Genomic DNA, 11905 nt, shown 5'->3' with positions numbered 1-11905 from the left:
GCGACCTGAGACGCGGCGCTTGGCGTTCGAGGTCGACCGGCACAACGTGGACTGCGGACCGGGAGACAGGGCGACCCGAGACCCGAGACCCGAGACCCGAGACCCGAGGCCGACCAGCACGCCGGGGACCGGGGACCGGGGACCCCCGAGACGCGGCGCTTGGCGCTCGAGGTCGACCAGCACGCCGGGGACCCGCGGACTGGGCGACCCGGCGACTTGGCGACTCGGGATTTGAGGTCGACCAGCACGCCGCGGACCGGGCGACCCGAGACTCGGGGCCGAGGACCCTGAGACGCGGCGCTTGGCGTTCGAGGTAGACCAGCACGCCGGGGCCGAGGACACGCCCCCCCCCCCCCCCCCCCCCCCCCGAGACGCGGCGCTTGGCGCTCGAGGTCGACCAGCGCGCCGGGGACCCGCGGACCCGCGGACCCGCGGACTCGAGGTCGACCAGCGCACCGCGGACTGGGAGACACGGCGACTTGGCGACTCGGGATTTGAGGTCGACCAGCACGCCGCGGACCCGAAGACCTGAGGTCGACCAGCACGCCGCGGACCGGGCGACCCGAGACTCGGGGCCGAGGACCCTGAGACGCGGCGCTTGGCGTTCGAGGTAGACCAGCACGCCGGGGCCGAGGACGCGCCCCCCTCCCCCCGAGACGCGGCGCTTGGCGCTCGAGGTCGACCGGCGAGCCGGGAGCCGGGGACCCGCAGACCGGGAAACCTGGCGACGTGGGACTCGAGGTCGACCGGCGCGCCGCGGACCCGAGGACCTGAGGTCGACCAGCACACCGCGGACCGGGGGACTGGGGACCTGGCCACCCGGGACTCGAGGCCGACCGGCACGCTGGGGGCTGAGGACCCCGAGGCTCGGCGCTTGGCGCTCGAGGTCGACCAGCACGCCGGGGACCGGGGCCCCGCGGACCGGTGACCTGGGGCTCGAGGGTGACCGGCACGCCGGGAGCCGGGGGACCCGGTGACCTGGGACTTGAGGTCGGCCGGCACGCTGGGAGCCGGGGACGCTGGGATCTGCGGATCTGAGACCCGAGTTCTACCAGCACGGCCGAGCCCCGTGACCTGGGATCTGTGGAGCTGGGGATCCGTTGACCTGGTCCCCGAGGTTGACCGGCACGCTGGACTTCACCGCAGCCGTCTACCCCAAAGTTTAGGAAATCCGTGGATCGCTAGCGACTCTGGGCCCGGTGAGGTCGGCCACCCGAGTCCCCGGGTTCGATGACGAGCGTTGACCCGCTGCACCCCCGGCGCGACCGCCGTGGCCCACGCCTGTCCTTTCTTCCCGTGATTTTTTTTTTTTTTTTTTTCCTCTCCCACCTCCACTCCTGTCGCCGCTTCCCCCGATCGGATCGGCCCCGCCTTCGTTTGCATTACTATCCTGGACACCCGTTTCTTTCGTTGTAGCACTGGTGGGGGCTGCGTGACGGCGAGACGACGACCATCCACAGACGGTATCTGGTGGCAGGAAGGAGGGTCTCGGTTAGGCGTCCATTCGATCCACAAAGCCCTCTTGGTGCGCCCTCCGTTCCGTGTCCCCCTCCCCCCACCCCAGCCGGGAAACGCTACTGACCCAGGTGGCTGGGGATGAGGCCGTGCGCCGGCGAGGCAGGTGCTGCGTCCCGGCCGCTCTGCTGCGATCGGCCCGTGGTCGTCACACACGGACTCCCTCACTCCACCATCGTGGTGCCCGGACGCCCCCTGCCTGTTGGTCGCTTTTATACTACCCAAAGAGGTCGACGGGGTGGGCGGTGGGGCTTGAGGAAGCTGTTTGGGAGTACATGGATGGAAATGGGAACAGTTGTAGTTAGAAGGAATGGGAAGGGGGGGGTGGGTGTGCGGGGGCGGGTGGGTGGGGGGGTGTGCGTGGGCGGGGGGGTGTGCGGGGGCGGGGTGGCTGGGTGTGCGGGGGTGGGGGGTGTGCGGGGGCGGGGTGGGGGGTGTGCGGGGGCGGGGTGGGTGGGTGTGCGGGGGCGGGGTGGGTGGGTGTGCGGGGGCGGGGGGGGGTGGAGGGTGGGTGGGTGTTTTCACGCGCGCACGGGAGGGGCGGAGGGGCAGAGGGGCAGAGGATAGGATCTCAAGATCATTTTGGAAATATCAACCTGTGTTAATTCTCCGAGCACCTTCAACAGAAGTATTTGGTGTTAAAAGACGACCACAGAGGGACAACTCAAAACACCACCTCTGCGGCTGAGGGGCCCCCGGACAGACAGGGAGGGTCAGGACCGGAAGGACAGCTTCCCTCCTTCCTGGAACCCAGAGGGGAAGGCAGAAGTGCTCCCCCACCCCGACTTAGAGTTGAGGCTCTGCCACACTCAGGCGGTGCTAGTCGCCCACTCTCTTGCTGTCGAGAAGGAATTCCTGTTCTCCTGTGGGGTCATGTAGTTCGGGGAACTTCCCAAGCCGCTCAGCTCACAAGAACACCTACGCCCGGTGTCATGAACTCCCTCCCTCACACTCGCCATCCCCCTCTGAAGCCCAGAAGGGAAAGAAAAAGAAAACGTCGACTGCCTGCCTGCCTGCCTACATTTACTATTCTATGTGTTGCCTCACCTATGAACACTGGAAACACAACTCGCGTGCCAAAATTCCCATCCTTGTAAGGGCACCTGGGTGCCTCACTCGGTAAGGCGTCCGAGTCTTGCCTCAGGTCATGATCTCGGGGTTCTTGAATTTCAGCCCCCACATCTGGCTCTGTGCTGACACCTTGGAGCCTGCTTGGTGATCCATTCTCTCCCTCCCTACCCCCTCTCTCCCACTCACTCACTCAACTGGAATGAATGCATACGTAATAAGTAAATAAATGTATATGTGTGTGTACACTTCAGCGGGCTCTCTTAGTCTACTACTCACAAAGCTATGGGACCATCACTGTTCATTCCAAACTATTTCCATCGCCTCAAAGAGAAAGAAACCCCACGCCCCCCTCTTCCTCCCCCCCCCCCCCAAGTACCTTCGACACTGACTCGAGGTTTCTCAACAGCCTTGCTAGCCCTAGCAATGTTTCCAAGCACTGGTGCTCCCCAACACCCCCCCCCCCCCCCCCCGTCAAAGAACTCCCCTAATTCAGGCACTTCCGGGTTGTTCCAACACCTGGAACGGCGGGGGGGGGGGGGGGGGGGGGAGGAGAGACTGCTGTGTTGGGGGGGGCGGCACGGGACACAGAAGCACTCTGAATCCCCTTCCCTTTGCCTCTCTTCCATCTGGGGTTTCCTGAGGTGTATCCTTTGACGCCATCACTCATCTATGAGAAATGAGAAAAAGAGGACCGAACGTGGCTAGATCGTTTTCCATAGCCTGATACGCATACCCACACGCACGCCAAAAGAAACGAAAATTGCGATCCGCTGGAAGGTCAAACGACGGCAGAGTGGTGCGATTAATGACGCTACACTCACACGATACGAGACCATGCGGCTGTTACAGATTATGTTGGCAGAGAGGTTTTCGTAGCACGGGAATCCGCTTGCGCTGTTCTGATACTTCATGACGACCGGTGGGTGGGAAACCTTCTACGTAGGGTGAGCTCTCTTGTATCCGAAGACACCAAATCATCATTTCAAAGGCTACGGGTGGTGAGATCGCTCTGGCTTGCAACTTCTTACCCCCTATGTTGTTCTCCAGGATTGCATTTCAGCTTCCTCCCTTATCCGAGCCAACGACCCTACCTGGTTTTTATGTATTTATTTCTTTTTAAAGAGATTCAGTACGACATTGGGTCCTAAACGGAGGCAGAGCTTTGGCTACTGGTCTCAGAAACGATGATTGTCTCTATATTTGTATGGATTCCGCCAAACTTGTGCCTCTCACGCCTTTCCTCTCGCTACATAACGTCTTAAGATGCAGGGAGCCCGCTCAGGTGGGACCGCCGCTTGTGGAAAGAGTCATCGGGGCAAAATAGTGAAAGCAGCGCCGATAAAGAATATGTTGCGGGTTAGACACATATTCCCGTTTCATCCCCACCCCCCATCGATCAATCACTTACTCCCCTTTGATGCCATGTTTTGTGTATTCCTGTATTTGTGGATGGGTTTTCAAAGATTTTATTATAACTAAGCGCGACATCCAGCGTGGGACTCGAACTCGCAACCCACGACATACAGTTGCACGATCCACCACCTGTGCCCACCAGGCATCCTGATGCCACGTTTTCTTTCTTTGCCTCCCTGCCGGCCGGCCTGCCTCCCTCCCTCCCTGCCGGCCGGCCTGCCTGCCTCCCTGCCGGCCTGCCTCCCTCCCTGCCGGCCGGCCGCCTGCCTGCCTCCCTGCCGGCAGGCCTGCCTGCCTGCCGGCCGGCCTGCCTCCCTCCCGGCCTGCCTGCCGGCCTGCCTCCCTCCCTCCCTCCCTCCCTCCCTCCCTCCCTCCCTCCCTCCCTCCCTCCCGGCCTGCCTGCCGGCCTGCCTCTCTCCCTGCCTCCCGGCCTGCCTGCCGGCCTCCCTCCCGGCCTGCCTGCCGGCCTGCCTCCCTCCCTTCCGGCCTGCCTGCCGGCCTGCCTCCCTCCCTCCCTCCCGGCTTGCCGGCCGGCCTGCCTGCCTCCCTGCCGGCCTGCCTCCCTCCCTGCCGGCCGGCCGGCCTGCCTGCCTCCCTGCCGGCCTGCCTGCCTGCCTCCCTGCCGGCCTGCCTCCCTCCCTGCCGGCCGGCCGGCCTGCCTGCCTCCCTGCCGGCAGGCCTGCCTGCCTGCCTCCCTGCCTGCCTGCCGGCCTGCCTGCCTCCCTGCCGGCCGGCCTGCCTCCCTCCCGGCCTGCCTGCCGGCCTCCCTCCCTCCCTCCCTCCCTCCCTCCCTCCCTCCCTCCCGGCCTGCCTGCCTGCCGGCCTGCCTCTCTCCCTGCCTCCCGGCCTGCCTGCCGGCCTCCCTCCCGGCCTGCCTGCCGGCCTGCCTCCCTCCCTTCCGGCCTGCCTCCCTCCCGGCCTGCCTGCCGGCCTGCCTCCCTCCCTCCCTCCCTCCCGGCTTGCCGGCCGGCCTGCCTCCCTCCCTGCCGGCCGGCCTGCCTCCCTCCCTGCCGGCCGGCCTGCCTGCCTCCCTGCCGGCCGGCCTGCCTGCCTCCCTCCCTCCCTGCCTCCCGGCCTGCCTCCCTCCCTCCCTGCCGGCCGGCCTGCCTGCCTCCCTGCCGGCCGGCCTGCCTCCCTCCCTCCCTGCCGGCCGGCCTGCCTGCCTGCCTCCCTGCCTGCCTGCCGGCCTGCCTGCCTCCCTGCCTCCCGGCCTGCCTGCCTGCCTCCCTGCCGGCCTGCCTCCCTCCCTGCCGGCCGGCCGGCCTGCCTGCCTCCCTGCCGGCAGGCCTGCCTGCCTGCCTCCCTGCCTGCCTGCCGGCCTGCCTGCCTCCCTGCCGGCCGGCCTGCCTCCCTCCCGGCCTGCCTGCCGGCCTCCCTCCCTCCCTCCCTCCCTCCCTCCCTCCCTCCCTCCCGGCCTGCCTGCCTGCCGGCCTGCCTCTCTCCCTGCCTCCCGGCCTGCCTGCCGGCCTCCCTCCCGGCCTGCCTGCCGGCCTGCCTCCCTCCCTTCCGGCCTGCCTCCCTCCCGGCCTGCCTGCCGGCCTGCCTCCCTCCCTCCCTCCCTCCCGGCTTGCCGGCCGGCCTGCCTCCCTCCCTGCCGGCCGGCCTGCCTCCCTCCCTGCCGGCCGGCCTGCCTGCCTCCCTGCCGGCCGGCCTGCCTGCCTCCCTCCCTCCCTGCCTCCCGGCCTGCCTCCCTCCCTCCCTGCCGGCCGGCCTGCCTGCCTCCCTGCCGGCCGGCCTGCCTCCCTCCCTCCCTGCCGGCCGGCCTGCCTGCCTGCCTCCCTGCCTGCCTGCCGGCCTGCCTGCCTCCCTGCCTCCCGGCCTGCCTGCCTGCCTGCCTGCCTCCCTGCCTGCCTGCCGGCCTGCCTGCCTGCCTGCCTCCCTGCCTCCCGGCCTGCCTGCCTGCCTCCCTCCCTGCCGGCCGGCCTGCCTGCCTCCCTCCCGGCCTGCCTGCCGGCCTGCCTCCCTCCCTCCCTCCCGGCCGGTCTGCCTGCCGGCCTGCCTGCCTCCCTCCCTGCCAGCCGGCCTGCCTGCCTCCCTGCCGGCCGGCCTGCCTGCCTCCCTCCCGGCCTGCCTGCCGGCCTGCCTCCCTCCCTCCCTCCCGGCCGGTCTGCCTGCCGGCCTGCCTGCCTCCCTCCCTGCCAGCCGGCCTGCCTGCCTCCCTGCCGGCCGGCCTGCCTCCCTCCCTGCCGGCCTGCCTCCCTCCCTCCCTCCCGGCCGGCCTGCCTGCCTGCCTCCCTGCCGGCCTGCCTGCCGGCCTGCTGGCCGGCCTGCCTCCCTCCCTCCTGGCCGGCCTGCCTGCCTCCCTGCCGGCCGGCCTGCCTCCCTCCCTGCCGGCCTGCCTCCCTCCCTGCCGGCCGGCCTGCCTCCCTCCCTGCCGGCCGGCCTGCCTGCCTCCCTGCCGGCCTGCCTCCCTCCCTGCCGGCCGGCCTGCCTGCCTCCCTGCCGGCCTGCCTCCCTCCCTGCCGGCCGGCCTGCCTGCCTCCCTCCCTGCTGGCCGGCCTGCCTGCCTCCCTCCCTGCCGGCCGGCCTGCCTGCCTCCCTGCCGGCCTGCCTCCCTCCCTGCCTCCCGGCCTGCCTCCCTCCCTCCCGGCCGGCCTGCCTGCCTCCCTGCCGGCCTGCCTCCCTCCCTGCCGGCCGGCCTGCCTGCCTCCCTCCCTGCCGGCCGGCCGGCCTCCCTGCCTGCCTGCCTCCCTCCCTGCCTCCCGGCCTGCCTCCCTCCCTCCCGGCCGGCCTGCCTGCCTCCCTGCCGGCCTGCCTGCCGGCCTGCCTGCCGGCCTCCCTCCCTCCCTCCCTCCCTCCCTCCCGGCCGGCCTGCCTCCCTCCCTGCCTCCCGGCCTGCCTCCCTCCCTCCCTGCCGGCCGGCCTGCCTCCCTGCCGGCTGGCCTGCCTCCCTCCCTGCCGGCCTGCCTCCCTCCCTCCCTCCCGGCCGGCCTGCCTCCCTCCCGGCCTGCCTCCCTCCCTCCCGGCCTGCCTGCCTCCCTCCCTCCCGGCCTGCCTGCCTCCCTGCCGGCCGGCCTGCCTGCCTCCCTGCCGGCCGGCCTGCCTCCCTCCCTCCCGCCCGGCCGGCCGGCCGGCCTGCCTGCCTGCCTGCCTCCCTCCCGGCCTGCCTGCCTCCTTCCCGGCCTGCCTGCCTCCCTGCCGGCCGGCCGGCCTGCCTCCCTCCTGGCCTGCCTGCCTCCCTCCCTGCCGGCCGGCCTGCCTGCCTGCCTCCCTCCCTGCCTCTAAGTCCAACTAAAACATGAAGTCTGTGATGTGGGAGCTGTAGCCATCTGGTTCTTCTTATATCCCGATCACAGACCAAAGAACGATCTTTGCCATAGATTAGTGTTTTCAATAAATCATCTGTCGATGGCTATCGATAAAGGAAATTGTCAACTTTTAACGGCTGTGGACCCTGCTCCTGGGCACCCAGGGAAGCTAGGCTTTAACATTTACCAAGCTCCAAATGACCCTGTCAAACCCCAAAGCGTGTGCTCTGTTTCTGCCCTGAGCACACGTTGCATGTCCGCTTCGTTTAAATAAACAACAACAAAAATGGATCAAAGGGGTGACTTGGCTGGCTGGCTCCCTCAGCTAGGTCAGGGGAGCGGGTGACTCTTCATTGCCGGGCTGTGAGTTCGGGCCTTATGTTGGGTGTGAAGAGGACATAAAAACAAAACCAATCCATCAGTCAGTCAGTCAGCTGAGAATTAAAAAGGAGCCTTCCAAACATACGATGAGAAAATGGAAGAAAACCTCCCTGGATCCCCAAAGATTAAAGTCATACAGCTTTGCACATACTGAAAACAGAAAATAAACCCTGTAAAAATTTTCTGCCGTGTCTTTCGTCATTATACCTCGTAACAACAACAACAACAACAACAACAACAACAACAACAACTCCTCCTCCTCCTCCTCCTCCTCCTCCTCCTCCTCCTCCTCCTCCATCCATTCTATTTAAGAATTCCCAACACTGACAACTCTTATAAAGACCATCCAAGCACGGGACACAGAACTGCATTAGACCACATTCTTATGGCTACCTGACAGACATTAGAACTTCCACCCTTCGTGGTGACCCCCCGAGCTCACTGATGAGCTCTGCTTCCGAGTACTCCCGTGAAGCACACCACAAGCTCAGTCCGTGTTCACGGGACCACACTTAACAGATCGGGAACAGAACAGAACACACACCATACGGCGTTCACAGCAGCTGACGGAAGGGCAGGGGAAATACAAGTACCTCACACATCCAACTAATGGGGTTCTCTGAGAACAAAACTCTCTTTACGTCTTCCAACGTCTTCCAATGGGTGTGGATGTCCTTTGGATGCAGAAAACATTCGCACGTCATTTGCTATCGTTGCTCTCGGCACGCTCTTGCACCGAGGCCAAGGGACTGAGAGATGCATCTTGCCAGGTTAAAAAAAATCTATCCATCGTGTGCCACCGCCACTGAGTCTCTGCACGCACTCTCTCCTTTTCTCACTCACACTAGCCTTTCGTACTTTGGCACCACTGTCGTTCGAACACGAGGATCAGAAAACACAAGGTTTCAGAAGTTCAAACAGCCTTCTGGTTGCATAGCACACCCTTGCATTCATAGCATGGATACGACTCCGCGAAATAAAGAGTAGTGGATATAAATGGGACACCCAAGGTCAAAGTCACAGCCTGTATGGTGTGAAGACGAATTCAAGAGTGAGAAAGCACGTAGACGGAAATATTCCTTCCTATGGCAGAATATTTACAGCACTGCTTTCAATGAAGTGCTTCTCCCGTAAACATTTGAAATGAGATCAACGGCACAGATTCAATGAAGGCTTCATACTGTACTTCTGCATAGGAAGGGGTACAAGTGTCACAAACTACAAACGAAAGCAAAAAGACCAAACACTGTGACACCAGATCTCCAAAAAGGAGGTTTTCCTGGGGGTGGGGAATTAATGTGGTGGGGTTCCAATTAAAACAAGGAAAAAAGAGTGTACCTATAATGAATGGTTTCCATAGTGAACACGCACAAAGAATTCACTTGACGAGTCCAGGGATACAATATTACAGGAGAAATCCTTTGATGTCCATTGTAGCCTGTGTGTGTGTGTGTGTGTGTGTGTGTGTGTGTGTGTGTGTGTGTGTGAGAGAGAGAGAGAGAGAGAGAGAGAGAGAGAGAGAGAGAACGAGAACCAATCAGGCAGTTGGTTCGCTTTCAAACACCTGATATTTCGACCCTTGATGTAACAAAACTTCTAAAATTCCTTTAGCTTTGCCTCTCTTTCTAAAGAAAAATGTCAAAAATAGTGGTGAATATACTCCACGCTGAACGTACTGATTCTGAAAACTCTCAGTACGGATGGGTTTTATAATACACTTAACCATGTGTGGGGTGCTTGGTTGGCTCCGTCAGTTAAGTGTGTGACTGTGGCTCAGGTCATGATCTTACGTTTTGTGGGTTCGAGCCCTGCACCGGGCTCTGTGCGGACAGCCTGGAGCCTGCTTCGGATTCTGTGTCTCCCTCTCTCTCTGCTCCTTCCCCTTCCCACTCTGTCTCTCTCGGTCTCTCAAAAATAAATAAATGTTTAAAAAAAAAAAGAAAGGAAAGAAAGAGAGAAGAGAAGAGAAGAGAAGAGAAGAAAAAAGAAATACACTTACCATGTGTTTAGAAAAATTTGAATTCCTACCAGTCTATACCTACCCCACTGTCTAAATTCCCCAGCTGGAAGATTTAGAATCTGTGCTTGAGCCAAAGCCTCCAGGAAAACCGCTGCCTGACTCCGCATTTGATGCGGGTCCCCAACCGATGGCCGCACCTGATTTAGAACCACTATCGGAGTTCTTTCCAGAACCAGGGACCCGAGGAGGTTCCTCAACACATGACACATAGAAGTACCCTACGACCCAGCACTTTCACGACGAAGTACTTAGCCAAAGGATACAGGTCTGCTGTTTCCAAGGGGCACACGCACCTCAGGGTGCATAGCAGCACTATCCACGGTAGGCAAAGTATGGGAAGGGGCCAAATGTCCATCGACGGATGAATGGATACAGAAGAGGCGGTATCCATGTAACAACAGAGCAGTGCGCGGCCACCAGAGGGAATGAAGTCTTGCCATTTGCAAGTACCTGGATGGAACTGGAGGGTGTCATGCAAAGTGACATTTGTCCCTCAGAGAAACACATGTATCACAGGACCTCACCCGTGTGAGGACCTTCACTTCCCAAACAGAGGAACTCGGGAAGGGAAGGGAAGAAGGGAAGGAAAAATAACATACAAACAGGAAGGGGGACAAAAACGTAAGAGGCTCTTCCCTAAGGGGAACAAACAGAGGGTTCCTGGAGGGGGTTGTGCCGGGGCGGGGGCTGAAAGGGTGAGGGGTATGAAGGACTCTCCTCCTCAAACCACTGTTGCCCTATAGGCTAACTACCTTGGGGGTACATTGAAAAAATAAATTCAATAATAATATCAGAGAGGGCGAGGGCGAGGGCGAGGGCTACCTGATCATCTGCAAACGTAACAAAGGGAAAGTCCGGGAACCGTTTGGGAATGAAGCTGTCTACCGCTTCTCAGTCCTGGCAAAAGAACTGCTGCAGCTTATAGGCAGTCACGTCCCTCTGTAAGGCACCCGACAAACGCCTTCCTGCTTCTCAAAAGCTCATCTGGGCTTCGATGAGATTCAGGAAGTTTGCAGTCACACCATCGTTCCTCGATCGATCGCATGGCTTTCACCTCGGTTTCCTATTACGTAAAACGAACACGGCCAAAGCCCTTTGAAGGACTAGTGTGAATATCTTTCCTGTCCTGAACCAGAAGAACCTCTCCAAAGCTACCAAAATATTCTTTCAGATCCTGTTCGGTTGTTTTCCACGGGAGACCCAACACTCTTAAATCGGACGTTTTCTGGATGGCTCTCTTCACTTTCACTGCTGAAGAAGCAGGTATCTGTCTCGTCCCTTTTTCTGTGGCTATCTTTGGGATAAGTTGACGACTATCCGCTACCGGATTTCCCCAGCCAGCATCAGGGATGTGCAGAATGTCTTTGACCAGCCGGACACCTCTCATACACTGAGACGCTGGATTCCGGTAGTGCAGTCCACGTGCTGCCGACAAACTGGGCTGTCACTGTGGACAGCAGCACTGTCCCATCGTCTTCCGATGGCATTTCTTTTTTATATATATATAATTTTTTTTTTAATTTTTTTTTTCAACGTTTATTTATTTTTGGGACAGAGAGACACAGAGCATGAACAGGGGAGGGGCAGAGAGAGAGGGAGACACAGAATCGGAAACAGGCTCCAGGCTCTGAGCCATCAGCCCAGAGCCCGACGCGGGGCTCGAACTCACGGACCGCGAGATCGTGACCTGGCTGAAGTCGGACGCTTAACCGACTGCGCCACCCAGGCGCCCCTTCCGATGGCATTTCGATGGGCTCGTCATTCTCATCTTTGGTCACCCGAGTACATTCAGACACCTGCTCTTATTTCTCCGCTAGGCCGCTGCTAGGAAGCCTGACAGGGAACCCGAAGCAGCGAGGGATCCAGGAGCAGCCCAGCTACTGCTTCGCTCCCGCGAAATGGCCGCCTTGTAACTCTTTACGGAAGAGGAAAAAAAAAACACCACCGTGACCGCCACCATTTAATAACCTTGCTCTAAGTGTGGAGAAAGCAACCACCCATCCCCAAAAGGAAACTTGGGCAGGCTACACGTATAGGACATATGGAGCCTATACTTGCAAGTGCTTACTTACGTGGGAACGTGGAAGGGTCACCTGAGTCCCTGATGGCCCAGATGGGGTTCTTTGGAGGTGTCTGAATGAGTTTTCTTGTGTGCTCCCTTAGAGAAAGCTGGCCGTGAGACGACGCGGCCAGAAACTAGCAAGCCCTTTGGTTCCATCAGCGAAGCCCCGACTTTTGGGGAGGAACGGACGCTCAC

At 61.3% G+C, this 11905-nt stretch overlaps 1 long non-coding RNA gene and 1 pseudogene across 1 annotated transcript; one reads left to right on the top strand and one right to left on the bottom strand.

The window, feature by feature from the left end:
• The first annotated feature begins 1621 nt into the window (after nucleotides 1-1621).
• On the top strand, nucleotides 1622-2831 carry LOC147571069 (uncharacterized). Its single transcript, XR_015247726.1, has 2 exons — nucleotides 1622-1716; nucleotides 2130-2831. It is a non-coding gene; the product is annotated as an uncharacterized LOC147571069 (long non-coding RNA).
• A 6703-nt stretch (nucleotides 2832-9534) lies between these two features.
• LOC147571068 (TAR DNA-binding protein 43 pseudogene) lies at nucleotides 9535-11135 on the bottom strand (annotated as a pseudogene).
• Between the last annotated feature and the right edge of the window lie 770 nt (nucleotides 11136-11905).

Source organism: Puma concolor, unplaced genomic scaffold (assembly GCF_028749965.1).
Source record: "Puma concolor isolate L17-30 unplaced genomic scaffold, mPumCon1.1.hap2 unalloc_scaffold_65, whole genome shotgun sequence".
Taxonomy (NCBI): domain Eukaryota; kingdom Metazoa; phylum Chordata; class Mammalia; order Carnivora; family Felidae; genus Puma; species Puma concolor.
The sequence above is the reverse complement of the archived record's forward strand: the minus strand, read 5'-3'. Positions and strand labels throughout refer to the sequence as shown.